Source organism: Lactuca serriola, chromosome 4 (assembly GCF_051521515.1).
Source record: "Lactuca serriola cultivar US96UC23 chromosome 4, Lser_US96UC23_V15, whole genome shotgun sequence".
NCBI lineage: Eukaryota > Viridiplantae > Streptophyta > Magnoliopsida > Asterales > Asteraceae > Lactuca > Lactuca serriola.
The window spans coordinates 366,144,730-366,151,687 of NC_136411.1; positions in this window are offsets into that span (position 1 = coordinate 366,144,730).

Here is a 6,958-nt window from a genome sequence, read left to right on the forward strand (position 1 = left end):
TAGCGTATCTGATGGATACACGGGTTGATTCAGAGAGGCCGAGGTCAGTTGATGAGGTTCCGATAGTGCGTGAGTTCCCGGACGTATTTCCAGAGGAGTTGCCGGGCGTGCCTCCCGTGAGGCAAGTGGAGTTCAGTATCGATTTGGTTTCGGGGGCCGCGCCTATCGCCAAGGTGCCCTATCGCCTTGGACCTCTAGAGATGCAAGAGTTTTCCTCGTAGCTTCAGGAGCTGCTGGGAAAGGGGTTTATTCGGCCGAGCAGCTCGCCATGGGGAGCGCCTATCCTTTTTGTCTAGAAGAAGGATGGTTCACACCGGATGTGCATTGATTACCGGGAGTTGCACAAGCAGACGGTCAAGAACCGTTACCCGTTGCTGAGGATCGACGATTTGTTCGATCAATTGCAGGGAGCATCTTGGTTCTCCAAGATCGATTTCAGGTCTAGGTATCATAAGGTAAGGGTGCGAGATGAGGACATCCAGAAGACAGGGTTCAGGACTCGTTATGGGCATTATGAGTTTGTGGTGATGCCCTTCGGACTCACCAATGCCTCGGCAGTGTTCATGGATCTCATGAACAGAGTGTGCAGGCCGATGTTTGGATCGCTCGGTGATCGTATTCATCGACAACATTTTGGTGTATTCGAGATCTAGAGAGCAGCATGAGGAGCATTTGAGGGAGATCCTCAGAGTTCTGAGATCGGAGAGGATTTATGCCAAATTCTCCAAGTGTGATTTCTGGTTGCGAGAGGTCCAGTTCCTACGACACCTCGTTAACCAGAAAGGGATATTGGTCGACCCGGCCAAAGTTGAGGCAGTGATGAGTTGGGAGGTGCCGAGGTCACCCACCGAGGTCAGGAGTTTCTTAGGGCTGGTAGGCTATTATCACAGATTTATCAGGGATTTCTCCAAGATCGCCGTGCCACTCACCAGGTTGACCCGGAAGGGTGTCGCTTTTTCATGGGGCCCAGAGCAGCAGGCCTCCTTCGAGACACTTTGCCAGAGGGTATGCGAAGCCCCGGTGTTAGCCCTCCCATAGGGAATGGAGGACTTTGTGGTGTATTGTGATGCGTCGATCTTGGAGTTGGGAGCGGTGCTGATGCAGAGAGGGCATGTGATAGCATACGCATCGAGGCAGTTGAAGCCTCATGAGACGAGGTATCCCACCCACGATCTAGAGTTGGGGGCAGTGGTGTTCGCCCTCAAGATCTGGCGTCACTAGCTGTATGGGGTTTGGTGTACCATATACATGGACCACAGGAGCTTGAAGTACTTGATGGATCAGCCCAACCTGAATATGCGCCAGAGGAGATGGTTGGATGTGGTAAAAGATTACGACTGCGAGATCCTATACCACCCGGGTAAGGCTAATGTTGTAGCCGATGCACTGAGCCGAAGGGCAGAGAGCGCCCCGATGCGAGATGTTTGTTTGAGATTGACCGTGATGGATCCGGTGTTGGATACCATTCGTGGGGCCCAGGCTAAAGCCGTGAGATCAGAAAACCAGAAGAGAAAGCGAGTTTTCGGGTTGGTATCGGAGTTCGTTACCGATAGCTGGGGGCTTATGACAGTTCAGGGTTGTATCTGGGTACCGTTTGTGGGCGGGACGCGTACCATTTTGATGGAAGAGGCTCATCGGTCGAAGTTATCGATCCATCCTGGGGCCACTAAGATGTATTTAGATCTGAAGAGGGAGTATTTGTGGCCCTGTATGAAGAAGGATGTCGTGTGGTTTGTTGAGAGGTGCTTAACCTGTTGTAGGGTTAAGGCCATGCACCAGAGACCGCATGGTAAGTTGCAGCCGTTGGAGGTTCCCGAGTGGAAGTGGGAACAGATTACCATGGATTTTATCACCAAATTACGAAGGACTGCTAGGGGAGTCGATGCAATTTGGGTGATTGTGGACAGGTTGACAAAGAGCGCCCACTCCCTTGGTATCAGTGAGAGCTCTTCCGCAAAGAAGTTGGCAGAGATGTACATGAGGGAAGTGGTATCACGACATGGAGTGCCGATCTCGATTGTCTCAGACCGAGATGTGCGTTTCACTTCCAGATTCTGGAAGAAATTTCATGAGGAATTGGGTACTAGGCTGCAGTTTAGTACCGCATACCACCCCTAGACTGACAGACAGAGCGAGCGGACGATTCAGATGCTCGAGGATATGCTCCGGGCATGTGTGTTGGATTTCGGTGGGAGTTGGGACACATATTTGCCCTTGGCAGAGTTTTCCTACAACAACAGCCATCATTCGAGCATTGGTATGCCACCCTTTGAGCTGTTGTTTGGGAGAAGGTGTCGGACCCCCATTTGCTGGGGAGAGGTCGAGCAGCGTGTTATGGGTAGTACCGAGATCGTGCTGCAGATGACTGAGAAGATACAACAAGTCAGGCAGAGGTTATTGACCGCTCAGAGTCGTTAGAAGAGTTATGCGGACAGGCGTCGGTCCGAGCTCGAGTTCCAGGTCGGTGACTTTGTACTCCTGAAGGTCTCTCCTTAGAAAGGAGTGATCCGATTCAGGAAAAGGGGCAAGTTGGGGCCCCGATATATCGGTCCTTTTCGGGTGATCGCGAGGGTTGGCAGGGTAGCCTACCGGTTGGAGCTACCTGCAAAGCTAGGTCAGATTCATGACACTTTCCATGTGTCCCAGTTGCGAAAGTGTATAGCCGATGAGTCGGAAATAGTGCCATTAGAGGATATTCAGGTGGATGTGGGCCTGAACTACGTTAAGAAACCGGTGGCTATTCGGGATCGAAAGATCAAGGTTCTGAGGAACAAAGAGGTGCCTCTGGTGCAGGTCCAGTGGCAACACCGGAAAGGGTCAGAGCTTACTTGGGAGCCGGAGCGCGAGATGCGTGAGCAGCATCCTGAGTTGTTTCCAGAGTGAGACTTCGAGGCGAAGTCTGATTCTAGTGGGGGAGAATTGTAACATCCTGATTTCCCACGTATATTATTTTATTTAATTGTTTTGGAGTTTGTGGAGGAACTCGGCGAGTTGGAGCCAAGACTCGCCGAGTAGGGTCGCGGATGTTCATCCGGGTTCACGTCTAGACTCGGCGAGTCCATTAGTGGACTCGGTGAGTCCACACTGTTTAATGAAACCCTAATCCCCCGGGTTTGGAGCCTATTTAAGGGCACTTATAGCCTCCCATTGCGGCTACCAGTCCCTTGAGAGAACCCTAAGTGAGCCAAATCGTTGTGAGGGAGAAGAAGTCACTTTTTGATCCTTCTACATTTGGTTTAGCAAGAAGAAGGTGACAAGAGCAAAGAGGAGGTGCGATTCAAGCAGTTCCAGAGTTCAGAGACTTCATTTTGAGGTAATAGTTCGAACCTCCTTCAGTTTTGGTGTTGATCATTAGATTTAGGGTTTCTAACCCCTTTGGAGAGTGATTATGTGGAGCAAATGGTCCCTCTTTGAGTTTGTGCCTTGGATCTGGACTCAAAGAGGTCCATAGATCTTAACCCTTGGAGCTTTATGGATCAGTTTGGGGTTATTGGACTTAGGTTGCTATTTTTGGGACTAAATCTCCTTTTGATGCCTTGTTGTGGTTATACAAGCATCAAGTTTCGAAGTTTACGTGACATTCATGCTTGGGGAGGCCAGATCTATGGTTTGGGGAAACACATCTGACCTCAGGAGGTCAGTAGAGTTTGTGCATGGCATGAACTCGCCGAGTTGTTCTTGAAACTCGACGAGTAGGGTTAGGGTTTCAATGAAATTTCTCATTGAGTAGACTTGCCGAGTTGGAGGATGACTCACTGAGTCAGGAGGGGGTTAGAGGACTGGAGTTCAAGGCGGTACTCGCCGAGTTGTTCTTAAGACTCGGCGAGTTGAGTCAGGGTGGCCCCGTGATTCATGACAGGTATGACTTGTCGAGCATGGGGAGGGACTCGGTGTGTCAAGCGGGACCTAGAGTTAGAGGACATGTGTGAACTCGCTGAGTCACCAGGGTGCACTCGGCGAGTAGGGTCAAAGTGTGACCATTGACTTCTGTTGACTTTTAGGGTTTGGTCATCAATAGAGTCCTTGTGACAAGAGGGGGGTAAAATAGTCTTTTACCCTTCTGAGGGTGCCAATGGCAGGTTGAGTCTAGTCTCGAGAGTTATATTTATAAGAGTATTTATTTATGTGAATAGGCGGAGGCTAGGCAATATTTTCCATCGAGTTGGAGATTTACCGAGACGCCTGAGGTGAGTCTTCTCACTATACTTTACCTAGTGTGGTAACAGAGTTATGTGATAGAGTATTATAGAGTTATATGCCAGTGTATCTGCATGTTATTTATGTGTTGTGATTTATTGTGATATGTGATATGCATGATTCAGAGTTACAGAGTTGGGAGATTCGGGTCCCTAGAGTTAGGGCCAGAGGGCCCACAGAGAGTTGGGGCTGGAGGGCCCCACTGAGATACATTGACCAGAGGGTCGACGGAGTTACAGCCTCGAGTGGCTATTATGTGTTAGAGTGGTATTTTGGGGGAACTCACTAAGCTTATGCTTACAGTGTTACGTGTTATGTGTTTCAGGTACCAGTGATGACCGCGGGAAGGCGCCGGCTTGATTCGTACACACACATGGGATTTTATGTATTTTGATATTAGGAGATATTTTGTGACACAAAGACATGATACTATGACATTTTATGAATGAATGAGTTTGTAAAAATATGTTTGAAAATGCGAAAAATTGTTTTAATTTTTACGGTGTTACACCAAAAGCCTAGAGTCTGAAACTGGGAGTTACGCGGGGCGTAATCCCAGTACGTGCGGCATAAGGGGTCGCGCACCCTATTTCTGTGGAGACACCAGGTACGCCCAACGTAACCCGGAGTGTTGACTTTTAGGGTTTGGTCAACTTTATGGTCTTGGAGCCATGAGAGGGGTAAAATGGTCTTTTACCCTTCTGAGAGTACTAAGAGAGGGAATAGTCTAGCCTTGAGAGATATATTGATTCAGACTGTTTATTTCATATGATTAGGCGGAGGCTATATCAGATTTTACAGATTTCGAGATTAACGAGTTACCCGAGGTGAGTCTTGTCACTATACCTTACCTTGAGTGGTAATTAGAGTTACGTGAAAGAGTATTTTGTATGTATATTATATGATGTGATACACTGCATTATGTCTATATGATTTATGCTATGTATGTTTCAGAGTTTACAGAGTTAGAACCGGAAGGTTCACAGAGTTAGGACCAGAGGGTCCATAGAGTTAGGACCTGGGGGTTCACATACATGGTCTCATTCTAAGGCCCAACATCATATAATCATTGAGGCCCAAACTATGGCCCATCATAGTTTGGGGAAATCACTAAGCATTTATGCTTACAGTGTCATGTTATGTGTTTCAGGTACCAGTGAGGACCGCGGGAAGGCACCGACATGATCAGTACACATGCGATGAGTTTTTATGTGTTATGATCTTGGGTTGTGTTTTTATGGATGTTATATGATACAATGACATTTTTATAATATTTATGAATGAAATTATATTTTGGAAAATGTAAAAATTGTTTTGAAAAATTTGGGTGTTACAAGTTGGTATTAGAGCCTTGGTTTGAGGGATTCGGGTGCACCTTCGGGCGTATCTGAACTCAAACTGAGGATTTGAGAGATTTTCAAAATGAAATTTACAATATTTTCTAAAATAGTAAAAAGTTTTTGAAAGAGCAGAGTAGAGCAGTGTGTACGATTATCCAACGCCCGAACGGTGGTTTCCCAAAAATACCCTTTCCGTTATGAGTTATGAGAAATGTTATGATATGATATGCATGCTAGAGTAGGCTAGGTTTTCTTATTAGGACTAGAACGGCCTGATTTGTGATGCCTTAGCCTAGGGGTTTTGCTAATAGATGCTTGAGAGCGAATAGATAGTAGCGAGGAGCTATGAGAGATTTGCTAGAGAGTAGACTATGCATAGTGAGAGCAGAGTACTTGGGACTTGGGATCCTAGGAGGAGGATTTGGGATGAATAGTGATGTGGTGTGGATGGTAGTATTGTGCCCGTACTACTGAAGATACCGGAGTAGTGTGCAGCCCAAGTAAGAATCCTTGGTGTACCAGGGAACGAGTAGGGTCGAGTCATCGAGTGCGTGTATGTTCGAGCGAGTCTCTGATATGTTTTTGTTGTATTTCAGAGACATCATGGTTGGGACACCCCACAGACTGGGGACCAGCGAGGTGAGCGATGAGGAGCTCTGTCGGATGATTCATGAGGAGGTGGCTGCGGCCATCCATGTAGAGATTCCAGAGATGTTTGGGTCTATCAAGACCACTCTGATGGAGACCTTCGATGAGAGATACACGGCGGTTACTGAGGCCGCAGCCGTTGCAGTTACCGCAACTGTTACTGCTGCCAGACCTCAGGGTGGCGATTCATTGCTGTTCCGAGAGTTCTGTAACACGAAGCCACTAGAGTTTGATGGGACACAGGATACGATTGCTGCGATGAGATGTGTTTCTGATATTGAGGGATGCTTTTATACATGTTCATGTCCAGAGCATTTGCGGGTCCAGTTCGCGCTGAACCAGCTTCGCTTGGGAGAGAAGGACTGGTGGAAGTTTGTGATGGTGCACTTTTCATCTGCTGAGCTTGCCGCGATGACCTGGGAAAGGTTCACCACTATATTTCGTGATGAGTACGTTCCCCCAATATAGAGGGAGCATTTGGCCCAGGAGTTTCTAACCCTCAAGCAGGGTACTGAGTCTGTTACTGTGATCACCAGGATGTTCCATGAGAGGGCGATGTTCTGCCCTGAGCATGTGTCTACTGAGCAGGCACGTATGAGTCGGTGTTTGAGTATTCTGAGGAGGGACATACGAGAGTTTGTGGCGATCTCGTCATACCGGACATTTTCCGAGCTTCAGACATTTTCCGAGCTTCAGGTTAGGGAGGAGGCAGATTCTTAGGGGGGGGATCGGCAACCGGCTCAGTCCCATCCGACAGCCAAGCGGGCCAAGCC